Source organism: Thermobia domestica, chromosome 11 (genome assembly GCF_964235325.1).
Source record: "Thermobia domestica chromosome 11, izTheDome1.hap1.1, whole genome shotgun sequence".
Classification (NCBI taxonomy): domain Eukaryota; kingdom Metazoa; phylum Arthropoda; class Insecta; order Zygentoma; family Lepismatidae; genus Thermobia; species Thermobia domestica.
This window is the reverse complement of record NC_137464.1, coordinates 106377770-106401046: the sequence shown is the minus strand read 5'-3', so window position 1 is coordinate 106401046 and position 23277 is coordinate 106377770. Positions and strand designations below refer to the sequence as shown.

Sequence of the window (23277 nt, the reverse complement as noted above, 5' to 3'; positions counted from 1 at the left end):
GAGAAAAATACGTAGTAAATAGTAAGAAAACTGGATATAATATATCGGTTAATTTTTATATATACATTTTATTTTTATATGTTACAACGAAATACAAAAACGTTATGCAGTGATAAGAAATTTATTTATTGTAATAAATTTCAAGTATCTTATAACTGCAGAAGATTCAAGTACATTAAAAGTAAAAAAAATACTAAAACGAATTTCTTTCAAAGACAGTTAATGAAAAAAAAACATTGTAATACTTTTTTAAATAGTACATTTTTTAACAGTTCACAATAAATGTAGTAATATATAACAATAAACGTTTAATATCTAAAGTAACTTTAATTAAGCAATTAGAAATGTCTTTAAAAATAATCAATAAAACATATAGTTTCATTACGTTATATAAGAACAAGTTTGAGCAACATTTTGTAACGCTCTTTGAAACGAATCAATATGCAACAACCAAAGGTGAAGGAAGAAACAGCTCCAGGTTGGAACTTGTATTGTCGATCAATACATGGAGCTTGCACACGCCGGGTCTTGAACCCAGAACTGGTTCTCTGGAGTGACAGTTAGTAGCTGCTATGAATTCGCATCAGATGTGTGCTGCTTGCTCTTCATCTGGTGAGTGAGTAACATTAACAATCTGAAAAATAGATGAGACATACGTATTATCATTATTTAGTTTATTTAATCTGTTTGATCATTAATATGCATATAGATTATTACAAGAAACATTAAGTATACGAAACAGTACAATTTACATATGATTTTGTTTTCGTTGATGTAAGACGTATTTTTAATAAGCCAAGGACTGAAAACTAAGATAATGTTGAAAAGGAAGGCTTATAAGGTAATGCCACAATACACATAATATGTGACTTCCGTCAATTCGTAGTTATGTAATAAATTTCAAAAAATTACTATATAATTAGATATAAAATGTTATGTTAATACAATTATATGTTTCATACTTTAATAGAAAAATTGCTTAGAAAATATTGCTACATGCTGTTTCATTTATAAAATAGTACTGTGTAAATTATATATATATTAATAGGATGTTAGAGTATAAAAGTTATGTTTTCTTTGTGATTTTAAGATCACATAATATATATATATATATATATATATATATATATATATATATATATATATATATATATATATATTTAAAAATACTGATAAATAGCTAATAAGTATTGTATATAAGTAGAAGCATTATTTACAATATTTAGGATCCAAATTTGTCATTACTTTTATTAATTTGATTGAATAATTTTTAGTGTAATATTCATTCGAACTCAAAGAGATATAACAAGTGTAATTATGACAAGTGTAAATACGAATTCCATACTTTTCCACTATTATTATTATTATTATTATTATTATTATTATTATTATTATTATTATTATTATTATTATTATTATTATTATTATTTACGATAACAATATTTTGTATACATTTCACCTATGGTACCGTACAGTACAAAGGAAAAGGAACATATGATAAAAGAAGCTTTTAGTAAATAATACTTCATTCCTCTCTATGGTTTTCAGGAATACATAGTGTATTTTTAAAGTTTCTAAAAATTAGTAGACTTATTCCTAAAAATCATACAAGCAAATGTTGTACTTTCGTCGTGGAAGCTTAAAACAGTAATATTTCATGCTACGCAATAAAAATAAAATTGTCTTATCATCTAGTTGGCCTTAAGTGAAATTCAAAGATTGAGATAAAGGAAAATGCATAAATCTGAATCAAACCAAGAAATATATTAGACTAATTCCAAAAATTGTCTTTTTTTTTTTTTTTTTTAAAAAATGACCTTGCCATTTAAATAAAAGACTAAAGAATGAATTAGCAAATTGTCATCGAATTCGTAAACACATTTTATTCTTTCTTGCAGTCTGTCAGAAAGTATCAGAAAATTGATGTTATAAAATATTTTACTAAAATTACAAATCATCACTGACAAGCATTCTGACAATTTGTCATTGTTAAATAACAATGATGTGTAACTCGGAAAAACCTTTTGAGTAACAACCAAAACTCATAAATATTAATAAACTTTTAATTATAACATCATTTCTTGTGTTGCACATTGCAGTGATGTAAAATAACAACAATTCAGTTGTTCTCAGTTATTCATTGTAATTTTACGAAAATACTTTACGATTTTGACCAAAGATATCTTAGAATTAATTATAATAGTTCATATTTTTAAATAATAGAAAATTAACATTTCTACTTTCTTTAAGAAAATATTTTATTATGATTGATTTCTTTTTAATTTCTGAAGAAAATGTAGAAAATGAATTTTGTAACTCGGAGACTGAATTCTTAAGATAATGAACTGTACTTTAGAGACATTTACAGACAGCTTTCGATAACTACTTATGAACAAAATTCTGCAGTTTGATTAACAGTATTTTTTTTTTTGTGTGTGTGTGTATGGGTTTATTTTTAAGGCAAGAAATTTAAAGAAAACAATTCAGGCAAACCAGGTAAATAACAGTACCGCAAAATAATTGAAGTACCATTGGAAGTTAATGTCAGAATACTCTTTTCCCGTTGAGAATTGAGACAATATATTATTATTATTATTATTATTATTATTATTATTATTATTATTATTATTATTATTATTATTATTATTATTATTATTATTATTATACTGTGAAGAGAATCATTATAATTAATAGTTTTGACTAGGGCATTTAATGAATAGCAACAAGAATAACATAGACGTTTAGCCTAAAAGTACATTCTGACTAAACACAACAGAACACTGAGCAAGGCTATATTATAAAAATATATAAAAACACAAACAGGTAACAGTTTCAACACATTAATTATGTCTTTATTAGATTTCCACTTCCTTTGATAGAATTGGAAGTCTGATGGAGACAGAATTAGTATGTTGAAACTGTTACATGTTTATATTTTTATATATATATATCTATCTATATTTTTTATCACATAGCCTTGCTCAGTGTATTGTGTTTAGTTTGAAAATATCAAAAGAAAGCCTGATAGAATACAGAGCGTACATATGAGTACATTCTGAGTAATGAAGACAATTTCCGCGTTCAGTGAATTAAATCCACATTTGGTAATTTTGGACACATTTCATTTTCATTACACAGAAGCTCATTACACTTCAATACTCAGCTTAAGATCCTTATCTTAAGCTTCTTTTAAAGATTAAAAAAAATCATGTCTAGACATTGTGAATAAATCTTATAATGTGAGAGAAAGTGTTAATTTCTCCATGTACTTCAGGTTTTTCCTTAAGTTCTCCTCTTTATTTTTTTTTAAATTTGAATAACTTAAAGACAATGAAGAGTATGAGAAATGTTGAAAGTAAGATAATATCCACAAAACGGCATTACATTGACTAACAATATTTTCAAGATCTTTCATATAGTATATCAATTCAGGTGTTCAACCTTTATGACTTTATAAAAGGTGCACTTAATTTCTGTTCTCTTTTTTCTGCATGTACGCATATACACACTCATACATGTATGTGTGTGAGTGTGTGAACTTAGCGAAGAGCCTGAATAGTACCGTACAAACATTATATTTCTTTTTTTCTCACAATTTTGGTAATTTAACTTGATCCCCTTGTGCTCTGAAGCCTTAATTGTTTTAGTTCCTAGACGTAATAAATGAACGTTAAATCTAAAATTGAATTGCATAATTAATGACTTAAAATACATTTTGACAGTATTCCGATCTAGATCCAGAGCGGTTGATTTATTTTATAAAATTTCCCAGAAAGAACAAAAACTATGCCAACAGAAGATACTTTGAAAATTTGTATTAGTCCCTACATTTATGAAGGAAGTGAAAAGTTTTCATCCTGATTTATTTTTAAAAAGAAGCAAGTTCTTCCACTTCATATTGAGGAACTAGAGTAGACGTCCAAATTTTGGGGTCTAATATTAAAACTACTCTGTCCTACTTACAGTTTCTGATTAGGATACCGGTAAGGCAGAGAGGGAACCCGGTTTTGGGGACACTGAACCAATTGAAAAAGGTCCCACTGCCTCTTTCTTTCTTGTCCCGTAGAAATGAAATAAATGAAATCTTTCAGTTTTACGTCCCGCGATTGTGTTGTGTAAGCTAAACGAAACGGTACTGATGAGAATGAATGAAATGGTGGAATAAGAAAGTGGGAGGAAACGGGAAAATCCCACAAAATCCACTCACATGGTCTTTGTCCACCACAAAGCCCACTTAGCGCAAGCTGAGATTCAACCAGTAACCCCACGCACCAGAGGTGAACGCTCTAACATTGAACCACCAAGGTCCTCACTTTGCCCCTTAGAGGTTGATTATTAAGACAGGAAGTAGTAGATATGTTCTACTTCCGGTTACAATACAAGTATAATTGAGATAGATGTAATCTATTTTTGAGATACTGAATAAACATAAGAACAAGTAGGAATTCCACCTGTACATCACATGAGAAGTTTGGTTTTGTAAAGCGTGATATTTTCTCAATTAATATGGAAACTGAAAGTGGTAGTAATTTCTACTACATGCAGTTTTAGTAGAGGGATTAGAGTGGAGGTAGAATACATCCTTGAGACGCTTAATTGGTTGAAGAAAACATCTTGTCACTACGAAATACACTTTCACTTTATAGGGGGTCAAAAACTTAAAACCTTATGTAGTTGATTTCTGCCACTCTAATTAGTAGTTATTTTTAAAGCGGTAAATCGATTTAGAAAAGGCTTCTGATCGTTCTTGCTTTGTGTAGATCAATATTGAAATCGGAAATTGTAGTGGATTTATATCACCTTGTGTTTTAGTACAGAGTTAAGGATGTAGATGAAATGTACCTTTGATATGCTTAATTGATTGTAAAAAAAATAGCTTCTCGCTGTTTATTGTCATTTGTGATCTTATAGTGATGAACATTTTAACCGGAAATGATTATTTTTCCACTTCCGGTGGATGAATCACCTCCATCAACAAATTCGATTTCTTACTTTTGAATCTTGGTGATGAATCGATTTCTAATTTTCACATCTTTGTCAAAATTATTGGTGATTCATTTTTTGCATCCGGGACGGACATATACAAGGACAGACTGGGTAAATACGAAGGTAATACTAAAGATATTGTCTCCAAAGCACTGGGAACGATAGGGCAACTGTACGTATGGCTGTTGGGATGGAATTATGATTTCCATCACTCCTAAACAAGTCTGTGCGCACCTCACTGAGACGCTTTAGTTTCACTTGTCAGCTCTTTGTAATAGAGATCCCGCTTGGTGGTACTGAAAAAAAAATGCAAAGTTCACCTAGTTTTTCGAATGCAAAAGGCGTTAAATAGATTGTCAATCATCGCCAATTGACGAAAATGTATTGCAAGTCTTGAATGGGTATCAGAAACGTCTGCAAGGAATGTAAAGAGTTTGCAGGTGATCGTACTGAAATTCACGAGGAAGACAGGAGCGGGACACGCAATTTCCCACGAGATAGTCACAAAAGCTGAGCAAACCAGTGACTTACACCTGTTTCTTTAGTTGAAAAAAAAAAGTTTGGCTGGAATGCGCTTCGGCAACGATGATGTCAAAGATAAGATACAACACTTACGCAAATACTTGGCTGCTAGCTGGAATGACATGTTCGTACAAAAACTGCCACGGTGTCTACAAAAATGAATCGACCGAAATAGCGATTACGTAGCAATTATACAGTAGATTACTGTACAAGCTTTAAAATGATGTTAACATTATTAATAATATTTGTATTTGTAAACAGAAATAGATTTTACTTTTGGGATTACTCTCATATATAAAGAAGTTTTCGTAAACCAAACTGTTTAAAAATTATTTCTCGCTAGTCTTTTCTTTGTTTTACTCTGGCGTCCGTCAACAGACAGACAGACAGATTCGCTCCAAAACACTTTCCACACTTACACATAGTCTAGCTGGAAATCTAAAAGCAAATAAAACAAACTTTGATCACCAAGAAGAAAGCTTTAGTTCCTATATTCAAAGAAAGTGAACTAAACGGTGTTTGCAACGTGGTAAGTGAATTATTAATGATATTTATAAGTTGATTTGTGACTTAGGAAATTTATTATTATTTAAAAATATTTAGTTGATGATAAAATTCTCTATTTCTCTATCATTAAGTCAAATATATCTTCAATTTCTCTTTAAAAACGAGATTGGACTAACAGGCAGTGTGGGTAAACTTTCTTAATGTCATCGATCAATCCTATTTTATTTGACCTATCGTTCAGGCCATAAGATTTCTCATTCTATTGGTTTCAATGGGAGAGCATTTTACTTGTTTCTTCTTTCATTTGATTTTTATTTGAAATAAATAAATCACAACATAAGTACAGCTTACAATGGAACCGTCCTGTCATTCTCCGTCCACCACGTTCACCGAACATCTTCCAAGAAAAGAAAAGGTCATTTTGTTTCTCAACTGCGCTTGCTGCTTCACAACAGTACATCGTGTAACAAGAAACAAACAAACTAATTGCTACGAGGCTATGCTTTTGTCTTGAAATTGTTTAAGATACTGTAAATATACGTACATCGAAGGCGCACCCACAGCGGGGGGGGGGGATGAGAACACTGGATCCTCCTCTAACTTACATTTGTACACTTTCTCAATGAAACTCTACTTGTTTAACCCTCGCATTACCTAGGTATCTTTTGTAACGCGTAGTACCAAGGGAGGTATTTTGTGCCCACTTGTTAAGATTAAATATATCTCGGAAAAGGAACTAATTAGTAACTCTCACAAAAATCTACAGGGACTAAAGTAAACATTACACATTATGAGACTAACAGCTATTTATTATACTGCCATTTAGGAGTGACACTACTAAATGTCAGTCACATCTGCCAATGGGGATACTTTGTGCCCACCAACTTAAAATAGCAAATTCATGGGACACACTAACGTGAAACTCTCAAATTGAACAGTACGCAGAATAAGACTAAGCGCCAAATTCAGAAAAAGGCCCCATACAACTATTTACTATACTGCCATCTAGGAGTGACACTACTAAATGTCAGTCACAACTACCAACGGGGGATACTTTGTGCCCACCAACTTAAATAGTAAATTTTATTAGACACACTAAAGTTCAATTTGAACCACCGTAAGGTATACACTTTAGCTAAATAAGTTGAGCAATAACATATTTTCGTACAATTTTAAAGAAGTGATTAGAAAAGTAAATACAAAAAATATCCTGAGGTGGGCACAAAATATCCCCCATTGGTAGTCCGAGGGTTAACAGGGGTAATGATCGATGTAGCATGAAAATTTGATCTTAATATTTCGTCTGTACTCTGTCTCTTATAAAAACAATCCATAAAAATAGTTCTATATTTTTTTTTCTGAAAATATAGGTGCAAGTATTTTACAATTACTTATCGTATTTTCGGGTGGCGAATAATACCCGTAGTGTATTGTAAGTAGTATTGGACCCTTCCCAACAAAAATTTCTGGGTGCGAACTAAAATCATAATTTTATAGCTTCAAATTTGTATAACATCTTTGTAATGGCTAAAATACGGTTTACCGTATTATAATTCAATAAATTTAACTTCCAAAATCAGAAATTTTGACCAGAAGTTGTCATTTGAGCATATATTATGCAAGATTATGTAAGATTATGGCCTAAAAATAGTTTGTTCATAATTTCTCCATTAGTTTAATTTGAAAATATGGTAACCCTAGAAAGATATGGTAACCCATCCAAAACTTCACTGACTATTAATACAAACAAGGTGACGAATTACGGAAGGCAGAAAAGATGACAAAACTTCACACGTTTCAAATATTTTTTTTAAATCTAAAACTTGCGAACGCAATCAAACCTAATGTAAAACATGTTGTTTTTCCCCACACAATAATTTAAAATTTCTTTTCATTAGTGATTCACTCTTTCAAATACTGCACCCTATTTTGCGCAGTGACATTTAAGGAAAATATGATTTGTGTAACACAACATGATATTTGCCACTAATAATATAGGCTTTTTCTAAAACTTCTTGATACAATCACAATTTTTAGACATTGGCGTTTTGAAGTGCATTTAATATTCGTAGCTGAATTAAATTTCTCGTTATTATCAAAAGAGTTTCCACCTATTTTCCATATTTCTCAATATATATATACTACTGCCGGTACCTATGTGTTTGGGTACCAACGGTAACATCTTACAATTTAAAGATAAATTACCCTCATCAAATACAAAGACAGCAAAATTTTATTTTATTTTTTTAAATAATGTTCACTGCTTCAAATTCGATAAGACTTTTCAATTGCGTATAATCTGAGTATAAATTTTGCATGAAAGTATAATAATTCCTATTTTCCTTTTTAAACAAATATTTTCTTTGTTTATTTTGAGTTAAGCGTCTTTTTTGGTAAAAAAAAAAAAGTTGTATAAGACATTGTTTAGTTCGAAACAAGTTACTTTCACCAGGATCTAATCTTAGAAAAGATAAGTTGACATTTTTTTCTTCTGAGAATTAAAAGATTAGTAGAGAAAAGAAATTATATAGCTCGCAAGGAAATGACATGAACCTGTCATCTGGACATCCCAATCAAACCTAGTCCATTCGATAAACATAAAAAAGATATCTTCATGCACAAAAAATTAGGTGCCATGGACAACGGAGTAAGAACCTGGGGGCCATTGACCCTGTTAGTATAAAGAAAATCGTAGACTCGCAGTGAAATAGCTATTACATCAACACTACATTGGAAAGTCATGGTTTATAGTTCATTCTCTTCAGCATGAAACAGGCTTTCCAGATGTGTTACAAATTGAGATCCATAACATACTTGGAAAGGGAAAATTTAGAGAATGTTGGTAAAATTCCCTCCAAAAATCCTTCCCATCAATTTTGGTCCCCTATGGAGTGGCCCTGGGTAAAAGCACACAATCTAAATGTATCTCGAAAAATAGTATAGGGAATAAGAGATGAGTGTACCAAGTTTTGTACTGATAGATGGATTAGATATGAGGGAAAAGCTTGTATACCAACACACGTTTTCCCCTTATATCTATTCTGTCTATCAATGCAAAACTTGGTACACTCATTTCTTATCCCATATTGTAGGTTTTGAGAAACATTTGGATTGTATGGTTTTACCCTGGGCCACTTTATAGAGGGGCCAAAGTTGATGGGAGGGATTTCTGGAGGGAATTTTCCCGACTTTCTCACAATTTTCCCTGTTCAAGTATATTATTGACCCCAACACATAGCACCTCTGGAAATCTTGTTTCACGTTGAAGAGAATGAACTACAAACCAGGGGTAAAAGTGTATCTGAAAACGTAGGTGCTGCGGTAGGTAGCGGCATGACGTCTCGCCGTCCCACTGCCTACATTTGCCCATTGCAATTTTTTTAGGAACTAAGGGGACGCCGTACACATTTTTTGGATTTAGGGGGACGGTGTCCTCACGCGTTCCCCCGCACTTTTACTCCTGCTACAAACCATGACTTTCCAATGTACAGTGTTGATGCAATAGCTATTTCACTGCGAGTCTACGATTTTCTTTACACTAACAGGGTTAATGGATCCCAGGGACTTATTCCTTTGTCGATGGCACCTAATATTTTGTGCATGAACATATCTTTGTTATGTTTATCGAATGGACTAAGTTTGATTCGGATGTCCGGGTGACACGCTCATGTCCGTTGCTTGTCAGCAAGTTGGAACTCTAACTGTATAAAATTACTAAATATATGTTCATTCAACAGTCTAGTGGCAATTCATAGATTCTATGAGTACAACACATTTAAATAAATTTGGCACAAAAAGAAGAGAAAGAAAACGAAAGAAATGGACATTATCCTAAGAAAATTGGTTATCTAAATTTCGTATATTTTAAAATTGATGATTATTTTCATTTATAGTATCCCAGACTTTCTAAAATTTATATTTTGTAAAGAAAAGTAGCATCCAAAATACATGGCAAACAAATAAATGTTTGAAAAGTTTAAGTTGAATACAACATTTATTAGTATTTTTAGGTAGAATTGTTATAATATTACTTCAAACAAACACACTTTCGCATAATTTTCACAGAGACATTTATAATTCATTAAGCAAGGATTTTTTTTTTGGGTATTCCGTCCGTGCTTATTTAAATGACGTTTCAAACACACTGACTGCATTGCACTTATCTTCAGAGTTACAATAACTCAGGAACCTGTAATACAATTTTTGTGCTCTAATATATTTATTGGTAAAAATATTTTATTGTTAGTGTCAAAATATATTTAGCTTAATTATTCATATCCCAATGTTTATCACATGAAATTAATAATGTTCATAATTTTCAAATAAGTTTGTCCAAATATGTAACATATTCGAATACCTTATCCATGCCAGTTACCGTTTTCTGTATGTGCCTATCATGTCCTATCCACACTGTAGCTTTTAATATAAATACATTAAATATCTATATTATTTTTTTATACTGTTATAGTTTAATATTTCAACTAGTCTTTGGTTAGATGGGGTCTCCGCTCCCAGACCTCGCATCAGCCTCATTTATCAGCTTTGCATCAGAGTTAGTTTCGTTCTTTTGCTCTTTAATTACATTTCCTAAATTTGACCCAGCTTGGGACTTCGCCCCCTGACCCCTACTTTTACCCAGCCTACAGCCTGGCACCTCTTAAGAACACAATTCCACAGAATTTCAAGTTTCTTTTAATATTTCAACTATCTAAAAGATAACATTTTGTAAGAAACGCCCATTTAAATAACACGGAATTTCTTAATCTCCCCTGTAGGTCCCTTAAAAACTAAAAATATTCACTTTTCGGAATTTCCCTGTGGGTTAATCCCGAAAATCTACAATCATACCAACTTTCAACTTTGCACGTCAACCGGAAGTACCCTTTTATTTTACGTCAGTTTATGTATTTTATATATAGTTAGGATATTTAACAATCCAATATTTTTATGAATTATAATTCAGCTACATTGTAATTACAGTTGTAATTACAGTTTCATTTAAATTTACATTAACTGTTTTCTTAATATTATTATTGCTTTTGTTTTATTACTATTATGATTATATGATATTCCAAATTTCAGTTAATTTTAAACCTTCTATCTTAATCAGTATATTATCGTGGAATGTTTTGGAGTAAAATCTTGTGGTATTTTCGCAGATTTTCTTATTATGAAAATACATAGTACAATGTAAAACAATGCATTAATTCTGGGAAGAGATAATTACTCTTCCAAAAGATGTTAAATGGTTGTCTCTGGTGTTACATTTTATTATTAACGAATTCCCAAGTTTTCTAATGCGGAACAAAAATTGTATTTCATTAATCAGTTTTTATGAAGAAGTAGAATGGGTACTTGAACAACATCGAAAGTGTAAGAAATTCTAACAGGGGATTTCAACCAAGGGCGCCGATTTCTCTGTAAATTTGGGGAGGGCCCATTCAGATGCAGAATATATATATATGAGGATTTTAAGACAATATGCATTCAAATTATGGCAAGTATTGAATATTCATAAATACAATAGGGGACCCACATGAGCTTTGGGGGGGCCCGGGACCCCCGGCTCCCACTATCGGCGTCCTTGATTTCAACATGAAGATAAGATGGGAAGATATTTTCAAACCGATTATTGGAAACAAAAGTCTGCATGAGGAAAGTAACAACAACGGCATTAGGCTCGTGAAATTTTCAACATTCAAAAACCTTATCGTAAGAAAGTACAAGATTCCCACATCGCGACTTTAATAAATATATTTAGACCTCAACAGATGAGAAGAAAAGCATAATCAAATTGATCACGTTTTAGTAGATAGAAAAAGACACCTTAGTTTAATTGTTGTTTGGTCGTTTAGAGGAGGTTACTATGACACTGATCACTGCCCGTTGACAACGATTATAAGAGAAAAATTAACGTTGAAAGAAAATATTCAGCGTTTAAAAACGGAGAAATTTAATTTAAAGAAATTAGAAGAGGGTCAGTCGAGAGTTTGAAATGTCAAATAGATATTCTGTTCTAGAAGGTTCGGAATGCACTAGTGTTGAGGATACTTTGATTAAAATTAGGAATAAAACTAAAAGTTTAGCAAAAGAAAAATTGGGGCACCTGAAAATATTTGTATGTACATAGGAACATAGAAACGAACTATGGTTCGATCACAACTGTAGTAAACTAGCAGATAAGAAAGGACAGGAAAAACTGTTTTGGGTTCAAAATCCAAACAATGAAACTCTTCTAAATTTTGTTGGCATCAGGCAGGAAACTTTCAAAACTTTTAGAACAAAGAAACGTGATTTTTTGGAAGTCAAAATTATTGACTTTCAAGATAAAAATAAATTCGGGACATATACAAGGACATCAACGAATTTAACCTCGGGATTATATATTAAAGAAAACAGATGGGTCAATTCTCAAGGATATGAATAATACTTTGACTAGTTGGAAAGATTTATTTGGCAATTTGCTTAATATGCAGTCGAAAAATGATGCTCACGGAGAAGATGAAATGCATACAGCAGGACCCTATATTGAGCCTAATCTAAAAGAAATAGAAATTGGTATATAACAATTAAAAAAAATAAACTCCTGGTTTAGACGAAATCCTTGCTGAATTAATTTTAGTTGGGAGGGAAAGAATTGAAAAACGAGATGCCCAAACTCATTCTCTACATCTGAAACTAGGAAGAATTTTCACAAGAGTGAAAGGAATCAATTATTGTTCCATTTCACAAGAAACGCAACAAAACTGATTGTACATAATAAGTATCGAGGTATTTATTTTCTGTTAACATCTTATAAAATCTCAAACATTCTGTTAGCCTCCATATTCAGGTAAATTATTGGAAATTTGGCAAAATCGATACCAAATATCTACCATTCATCAAATACTCGAACAGAAGTGGAAGTGCAATGCCCTCGGTTACGAGGAAAACATTGTAAAACATTCAAATTAAATTTGGTATACTGAAAAAGGCAATTAGGTTAATTGAGATGGGTTGTTATGAATCCCAAACTAATGTCCGAGTGATAAAATACTTGTCCATGACTTTTCATGTCGAGAATGGCCTAAAACTAGGAGATGCGATGTCGCCATTATCATTCAATTTCATTCTGAAATACTCTATAAGTGTATTAAAGATAGAAATCAGAATCTAGAACTGAATGATAGGCCTAATCACCAGGTTATGGCTATGCTGATTATGTAAAACTGTTTGCGGGTATTATGAGAACACTAAAAGAAGCCGAAGGTTTTATTAAAATCCTACAAGAACATTGATTTAAAAGTCAATGCAGAGAAAAGTAAATAGAAATACATGGAAATTCATCGTGATCATAATATTTCAAATTATTTATACGTTAAAATATCAAATAATACTTTCGAGAAAGTGGATACTCTCAAGTATTTAGAATCAATACTAACAGATCGAAACCATATCCACGAAGAAATTAAATGTCTACTGAAAGCAGGGAATTCGTGTTACTATTCAGTCCCCAAAACCTTTTGTCTTCTCAAATTCAATGGAAGAATTTGAAGCTTAAAATATGTAAAACGGTAATTCGAATATGTCTGTTGTGTCGTATGGTTGAGAAACATGGTCGCTTACTTTGAGGGAAGAATACTGACTGGAAATATTTGAAAATAAAATCCTGAGGTGAATATTTGGACCTAAGGAGGATGGAAATGGGAAATCACAGAACTTCATAACGAGGAACTGCATAATTTATGCGGTTTACCAAACGTTCTTAGAGTCATTAAGTCTAGAAGACTGAAGTGATCAGACCAATGGAGAGCTTTTGTGAATACCGACATTGATCCGCCGGGTTCCATACGCCATAGAGTGAGTTAGTTTGTTTGTTATAAAGGTACATTACATTTACAACATAGGTAACCAACGTCTCATCACAGCAGCATCATTTTAGATTTTGCTTTGTGAAGATGGTGAGAGGGGTGGGTGGGTGGATGTCGAGGTTTTACACTGATATAGGAGTTTCACAATTTTTATTAATATACAACTGACTAAAATATATTGAAGCAAGGCAAGAAGGCTTTCATTCTTCCCGGAAAAGTGCTTTTTAGTTTTTTACTTTATTCTTCTATAGTTCTATCCTTTTGTAGAAAGTAAGAGGGAAAAGTTTCACTGGAATCTCATGAAACTGTGAGATATCTGGTTTACGCTAACATCTACATTTACAGGACGGGTGGGAATTAAGTTCCTATTGAAATTTTCAAAAACATTTTAAATACTTAACCGACTTTTATGAAACAAAAAGCATTCTTTCTTACAATGGTAGAATTTATTACATAATGCCTAGTTTATGTTATCGCAGGTATCAGTGGCGGATCAAGCCGCATCGTCTTACCTTGCATGAGCAGGCACAGTTGGCATTCCGCTACGAAGTATAGCAGTTCGTGGTACAAGTAGAGAATTTGTGGCAAAGTGTGGAAGTACCTCGTGCCTGGTCGATTCATAGATCATAAGGAATTACCATTCGAATCTAATTGACACAGGTTCTGTAGTAGATATTAGAAGACGCGGTTGCCCCTCAACATTCAGGACAGAGGAAAATGTGCAAGTGGTTCGGGAAGTGTTCACTCGGAATCCTCAGAAATCAGAGACAGGTCTTTCACGAAAGTGGTTTAACCCGACACATAATTCGAACTGCTTTGATGAAAGAGTTGAATTCTTCTAAATGTAAAACACCTTGCTGCCAGGAATTATCGTCAGAAGACTGTGATCATTGGTAGGAGTATGAGGAAGTGAAGCTTGCTTGGTATGAAGATTTCTTCGATCTTTTGGTAGTATCCTGTTGTCAGACGAAGCCGTGTTTCATGTCGGAGTGTTTGTTAACCGGGACAATTGTTATTATTGGGTAAGAGGATCTAACGGTGGTTGCTGGAAAAAGCCAACATCGCCCAAAAGTCACAATGTGGCGCGGAATTATACCTGCGGAATTTGTCAGCTCATTCGTCTTTTGGGACACAAGGAATACAGAATGCTAGCTTGTTACGCCTGAATATTATATTCACGGTATTATATCCACATGGAGCTGCTATAACGACTTAATCTTTACGCAAGATGGAGCCCTGGCTCATTTAGCACGCGTAGTCTGTGTGTGGGTCGACACCACTTTCTACGATGCTCGTTGGAAAGTTTGGCTTCCTTGAATGGCCAGCATTAATCTTGACCCTGCGCCTTCTTCCTCTGGAGGTGGACGACAAGTGAATTCACCGAGCTCTTGCGAACTTAAGGCTGGAGCATCTGTAGAAATATGTAGCAAACACCCCAATTATTTATGAAAACTAGTGGATAATGGTGGTGTGGAGTTTTAGCAATGTATAACAAGTCTACCATTATAAGGAACAAAATGCTTTTTGTTTCCTGAAAATTCGTTAAGTATTAAAAAAGCTACAAAGAATTTTTAATCCGGAGTTAATTTCCGCAATCGCTCCCCCCAAAAGAGGAAAGTTTTTTTTTATTTTATATTTTATATATAAATTAAACCCATCCCAGAGTTTGGAGCTCTTAAAAGCAGCTCTAAGTAGCAGTATTACAACCCGCCGTTCCCCAGAAGTCCATCCTGGATCCGCCCCTGATATGCCAAAACCGGAACTCTGATTTAATACTTATTTCCATAGAGCAAAAAACAGTAAAGGTTACCAGAATTTGTTTTGGGACATAGATTCAGTGTCCCAAGAATGAACTTTTTCTCGACTTCTACCTTTCTGTTGAGACCGAAAGTGATGAAATCTATGATTTTTTTTTGTTATTTAAGAAATTTATCTGAGAATGGTTTACTTTTTAGCATAGGGGCATCTTGAGTAATTTTAGGCAATACACGAAGAAAAATGTAAATCGATTATTACCAATTTTGCTCATTTCCGGATCAAAGGTTTTAGTTTACAGACCCAGAGTATTTGAAGTGGTTTGATCTAAGTAACATAATATATATATATATATATATATATATATATATATATATATATATATATATATATATATATATATATATCGATTTATGGCAACTGAAGAAGTTTATTGATATCATTTTATTCACTGCCTGGTAGTCAATTATGGTTTAGTCATATTTTAACTTCCGGGAGGATTTCAAATAGCTCGATTCACACATAAATCAATCGATTCAGGACGATGAAAGAAATCGATGAACACCAATATGTTACCAAGAACGGGCCATTTGCGTTAATAATGCAAGAACGCTTCTTCGTCTTCAGTTTCTTGAGTCGGTTGGAGTATATATTGTAGGAATCGAATAAATAGAAATGTCCAACCCAAGCGTCGTTAAGTGTAATAAGACTCTAAACTGGAAACGATTAAATCGAAGGAAGAGGAAGTCTTAGTTTTTTTTAAGGGACTAGATAGAATGCTATGTAATAGAAAATCAGATCCGTAGCTTCGAGGTGGCCAACGGAGCTTCAGATCGCTAGAAATTTTAACTTGTTTGCTCAGATAAATGTATATTCGCTAAAATAATCAGTCAAAAATATAAGGTAAACTCAAGTCACCCTTCTAAAAATTATCTCGGCTCCACTGTCTTACCGGTCTGCCTAAGGGTCTATAGAAACTGAAAAATAAAAATGAATCATGACAATGTGGAGGTATAAAGCAAAGGAAATGTAAGTATATTAATTAGCAGTTTTTTAATGTTTATTTATATTATTAGTTTATAGAAGAGAACTTCCTGACCCGGGTGCAGGAGACCCAGGTTCGATTCCTGGTGAGAGCTCAGAGATCACGTGGTTCGTATCCCACATGAAACTGTAGATTACGGGTCATATAGCCTTACTACTGAAAGGGACGCTAAACTCAAATTCAAATGCAAAGCTTGTGAAAGAACAGCTATAGCAGAATCGTCATAGCGTCGTTAAAATAATTCTAAGTTTAGGACACAGAAGGTCCTAATCTACTCGAAAAGTTTCAAAATGAAATGAATATGCCACGGTTGTGCCATTTAGGCTAAGGGAGACTGATGATTAAGTAAGCTAATGGTAATTTAAAAAAATAATGAAATGAGAATGTGGGAGGAACAAAAATACCATGGGCACGATGTTGTCCAACACAAACTTACTTCACCAGTGATCGATCCAGGAACCCCATGTATCAGATGTAAGCTCTCTACCACTGAGCCACCGTGCCTATCCTTGGAGAGTTTCTTGTTCTATTATTTTGATATGGAGAGGATATGATGCTCTGTTGTGAGAACATTCCTAATATTTATTTATTTTGACCAACATTTAGTGCAACTTGTACAAAATTAACTCTATAGAAAATATGTGTTAGTCCATCAGTAAATTAGTATTTCAATAGAAGTATCATTAATAGAGATACTATGTAACGAACTCCAATATACAGTATTTTACAATTAACACACTTGTTTAGTTGATCATTTGAAACATTATTTGAAAGTACATGCTATAGCCAGTGGCGTATTTAGGGGGGCTTCCGGGCTTAAGCCCCCCGAAATCTTACTTACTATAGTAATGTATATGTAATATCTTGCAGAATTTTCACATTTTCAGGCAAAGCCCTCCCCGAAACAAAATCGTAAATACGCCACTGGCTATAGCCTAAATTATCTCCTAAATTATCAATTATCTGCCCAAACTAGTTTTCTGTAATAGAGTATCTAATGAACCTTTCTTAAGACATGAATCTAACTTTAAGACAATAGAACTATTCTTTCTGAAGCTTATACAAGTATACAATGAAAGATGGTTCAAAGGCCTGATATTATGCTCAATCTGTGAAAGTTATACTGTCGAACCAAATAAACTGAAAACATATAAAAAAATGTGTTTGCAGAAATTGCAGAAATGTGTGACATCTTTGTTTCCTAAACTTAGCTAGAGAAACTGTTCTAAATATACACATATCTGACTATTTTAATCTGTAAAATTTTGTGGGTTCCATCTACCTTTCACATTTTTTCTGAATTACATTGTTGCATCCAAAACCGGATTTAGATTTGGTGGGGCCCTAAGCTTTTGAAGATATGTGTTCAGATGAACGCAGATGAACATAGGCACCCTATATATTAGAAATGAAGAAACTAGTGTTGTTTTAGAAAGCAAGCTAGCAGGAAAGACCCTATTACTTACATCATAAGAGCTCACAAAGCATGAATCAATGTTGCTAAATATAGATTTTATTTTATTTGTTGTTTTTCTTATATTTTGGAAATGTACATCCAATTTTTACCTTTAATTTTTTGGCGCCCTCAAGAGAGTGGGACAATAAGCTATATCTTGTTTAGCTTATACATAAAACTGGCACAGGTTGCATCTACCCATACTTTAACTTAGCAATAGGTTTAAATAAAACATTTGAATAGTGCCAGAAAAACGAAGAGAAACATTTTAAAAATCAGAAATTCTACAATATATTTTTAAACTTTAAAAAATGTTCAAATTTAAGACATATATATACTTAAACTTATATACAGGACTATATAAGACATGTACATACAGGAATCACAGATTTTCAGACTAAAAACCGGAACACCCTATGATAATCATTATGTATTTGCTTTCCGCTGAAATATCATAATTAATTAAACAATAGATCAATACTCACCGAAATGAACAAAAAAAGGGGCATTGTTTAAGTATCACAGGAATTATATTAACTTACATACAATATTACAGAAAAACCGGGATATTTATAATTTCAATATTTTTTGCGGGGTTAGATTGTGTAAATGTAGAACTATTCCGGCTAAACCTTGACGCTTGTGAGCCGTAGACATATAGCAATTAATAGACGTCATGAAAATGAAAAAAAAAATCATATGTTTGAGTGTAAGAGGTCATGCGTAGTTTTTAAAAAAAAATCGAGAAAAGTTAACCCTTAAATGCATGATTTTTTATTTTTGAAATATCGTGAGTAGAATTTAATGTTGAAAATTGTAGGATAACAAATTTAAAACCGTAGGACCAAAATTTAGGTTAATAATTTATTATCTCTTTGTAGCTATTTAGCTACATAACGCAATTTACACTTCGAACCTGTGTCACAATATCTACTTTGTGGTTAGCGTTTGTTTTTAGTTTTGATAATATTAAATGTTAAAAACTTCTCTTACTCATTCACAGATCATGAGAATGTCTGAATCTCTACTCTCTGTTGTAAAGTTTTATTAGTCCACTTGTGGAATAACAAATTAAAATTCAACACATCAGAATTATGTTGCATTCTAGGGATGATTTCTTGTATCACTTGGAAAAACCGAATGTATACAAGCTGCGACAAAATGCACTTACGAAATGAAACAACTATTGTGAGATTTATACGCAAGTACTAGGTGTGTAACTAATCACCTACACGGTGCATTGGAGGGTTAATTTCTTATATATAAGCCTAACAATTGACGCTGTACGATAACCTGAACGTCACTTATTAAAATGAAAATGATATTGAAGTTCACCATCATCAGTATTATGACAATAGCAAGACAATATCACTACACAGTATGGGCAAATATATCACTAACTCTTAAACTTTGACTTTTATTGCACTATAAAATATTGTTGAAAGACGAGCCATACATGAACTAATAAACAAAATCGAGTTGGAGAAAATAAAACATTTGAGTAACTACGTAGTTTAGAAGAAAATCGAGATAAATTAACTTAATTTTATAAACTACATATAAATTTAATGAAAAAGCCTAAAAAACAGATAATTATTAAAATCACCAGATTAATATCACCAGTGTTTCTTCCAGACCTGTTTTTTTGGGGGGGGCATTGCCCCCCGGTGCCCTAAGAGTGTCCCCCGGAGAATAAAATAATACGTCTATAATATAATAATAAATAGAATAGTATCAGCAGTTCCCCCCTCGGAATACCAAGTGTGCCCCCCCGGAACATTGTTTCTGAAAGAAACACTGAATATAACGTTGGACCAATTTTTGTCTTCAGAACAGCTATGAGACAACGGCGTCGTACGTGATGTAGGCCTAAGTGGTAGCAAGTGGAGTATCACATCATTCCATGAGAGTCTATCATTCAGTTCCATGAGAAAAAATGAAGGAGGATCAGTGTTTCCAAAATGGACTACATATATTCAATTATGTGCGGATTGAGAAGGTGCACGAGAAAAATCCGATATCCGGACAGCGGTATATTGTAACGGAATCATTATGCTTACTACAGAAATCAGTACCGTACAAAGCATATGTTAATCATATCCGCTTAGTTGCTACATCATAAGTTGCAAGATGTATGACATCTAACAGTCTTCCATATATTACATACATATACGTATGTTAGATACGTCAGCTGTGTTTTATATACGTCCATCTGTATGTGAGGTCCTGATCGCCTATATACAGTTCTTTCGTTCGTACGGAAAATACGTTTACTCGGAATACTTATACGGAAAGTACTATAAAATATACTTTTTCAGTTGTACGTTTGCTGTACGTAAAGACCGAAAACTACAGGATTTACAGATGTAACTTACACTTTTATGTACGCCACATACGAGTTTTTTCTCAGTGTGTTTAATCTTATTTCGATTTTCTCAAATCATGTCCCAACAGCAGCTCCAACTGTGTAAATAGGACGCCTGTAATTTGGCGTCATTGCCCGGAAAAAAACATCTAGACCCTATACCTTAAGATGGACATGGTCCCCTGAAAGGGCGATATTATCATAGGTATTGACGCAGCTGGTAAGCGTAAGCACAAAATACACTGAAAATCAGGAAATTACGTCTCACATGTTATAGAGCCGCATTGTGTTTCATGGTAAGGTAAGGACACTGTGGATCATGCACTTGTTTGGTGGCCCGACACACTTAAATATGGTTTTAAATAAAATGAATTACGACTCACCTGACCACACACATTTCCGGTGATCATTGATACAGGTTGCACATTCGCAGCGCCATTGGTGTCTTGCTAAAGTGTGATGGTCAATTATTAGGTTTTCGGTCATTCAACCTGATCTCGTATGACTAGGGCCTATGTCATGTTACTCACGGTAGACTGATTATCATCACAACTTGTGACAGCTACTGTTTGAGTCTCTCCATAACTTGCACCGCAGTCGCAGGACGCTTATGAGTGACAATCTGCTTTAACGCTCGGCGGGACCTCTAGATTTTTCCGATCACTATTCCTCTTCGCCGATGCGGTTTTGCCAAATTCTTGTAGACTTTCTTTACTCTGGACACTGCCCCTCATGATAGAGACACGTACCCACTTGGTACTTCAGTTATGCTCACACCACATTACTGTCTGTCAACAATTTGCCCCCTTTCAAATCAGAGAGGTCGCCCATTTTACTGCTGTACTACTGCTTCTCAGGTAGTACGGAGTTACAATATCACAGTACCGCCAACAATCTGGCGTTCTGATCATCACCTGATACGTTACCAACTAAGAACCTGATATGTTTCTAACTCCAAGTGTTCCTATTAAATTAATAAGGATTTGTATATCGTTCATTATCAATAATGATTGATAATTTTTTTATCTTTTTAGTACAGATTGATTATGTATTGTAAACGTAATAATTATGTATTAGGTAGCAAACTTTTTCTACTAGTATTGTAGCTTGTGTTCTACGGTGACACATATTCGTAGTTGAAATAATGATTTAAATATATTTGGTTTTAACAGTGATTCAGAAACTACTTGTAAAATAGGAAAAGCAGATAGAATATGTTCCGTGTAAGCAACGTTTCCAGGACGGAAAGACATTAATCTACCGTAAAATATTTGTAAAATATTCGCAATATTTATAAAAAATATTTTGATAAATAATTATGTGTAATGATTATTAGTATATACTACATCTTACTTCTACTTCTTAAACACAGTAGCTTCATATTTAATAGATAATGCTGAAACGGAGCAAATGAAAGTAGTTTCTTCTTGCAGCACGAATCTCAATAACATACACAATAATCGAAATTCTTTTCTTTTTTTTTTTTTATCAATGGGGTAGTTTAGTCCTTTCCTGTCCTTTGTCGAGTTGGGTTCGCCATTTAATCTTGTTCATTCCAATCCTATCTCGATTCAAAAATGAAAATGAAATGAAATCTTTGAGTTTTACGTCCCACGGTTATGCCGGTTAGGCTAAAGGAGACGGTGATTATGAGAAATGAGTGAAATGGTGGAATGAAGAAAGTGGGAGGAAACGGGAGTACCCCGAGAAAACCCACGAGCACGGTGTTTGTCCACCACAAAGTTCACTTGGCGGGGGCTGGGATCGAACCCGGGACCCCAAGCACCAGAGGTGAACGCTCTACCACTGAGCCACCGCGCCCCCCCTATCTCGATTCACGTTCGACATGTGTTTTGCATTTGGTTTCATGGGATGTCAAGTGTTCGTTTCTTGATTTCTTTGCTATTACTGGAGTGCTTACCTTTGGTGCGTGGAGTCACTAGTTCGATAACCGGTGATTGATAACATCATATCCGTGGGTTTTCTCGGGGTACTCCCATTTCCAGCAATATTCTCATTCCACTCCATGTCATTTCTTTCCCTTAGCATTGTCTCCTCTAGTCTAAAGGGCATAGTCTAATCGTGAAACTTTAAAATGAAAGTTTTTTGCTACTGTATCTAGTGGTCAATATTTAAACCTTGTTTTAATAGATGGTAATAATGTAGTAGGTTTCGAACTTTGAAAAATAAATCGTTAAGTATACCAAAGATTGTAATTTGACAAATTCATTCATACCTGTTCACACAACTCAGAAAATGAAAAGAACACAAAAGGGGGGTTATTTCATATTATGGCACTTTGTCATGTATAAACTAGAGAAATAATGCCAAAAATAGATTCTTTAATGGGCAATCTTTTGATTTCCCTGTGCAAGTTTAGTGAGAAAATAGATTAATTATGGGGACCCAAATCAACTTCTCTCCTGAGATAAAAAAATTATATTCATTATACTTCTGAATTTTTTCCATTAAACAATTCAACCAATGTGAAGTACGGGACAAATGTAAATAACTAAAATTGTCTGTAGTTTCAATAGCATTTTTTATTTTTTATTTTTGTTCCGTACTTTAAAATTATTTGGCTATACTTGGGTAGCACCTAGTGTTACACTAAATTACTATATATATTCACATTTGAAATCATTACGGAACATTTTAACACCAAGAAATATAGGGCCCAAACTATTTGAATCAAAAGATGAAAATTTCACATTCGAAGCAAGAATCAACTTAAAACTTTCATTATTTTATATCTTATTTCAATAATAGAAAACTAGTGTCAGTCCATTCT

At 33.3% G+C, this 23277-nt stretch overlaps 1 long non-coding RNA gene across 1 annotated transcript in view; it reads left to right on the top strand.

Moving 5' to 3' along the window:
* Window positions 1-277: 277 nt before the first annotated feature.
* Window positions 278-23277, top strand: part of LOC145664346 (uncharacterized) — a 212412-nt gene continuing 189412 nt past the window's right edge. The window contains exon 1 of the long non-coding RNA XR_014127418.1: window positions 278-612. This is a non-coding gene — a long non-coding RNA (uncharacterized LOC145664346). The remainder of the gene's footprint in view (window positions 613-23277) is intronic.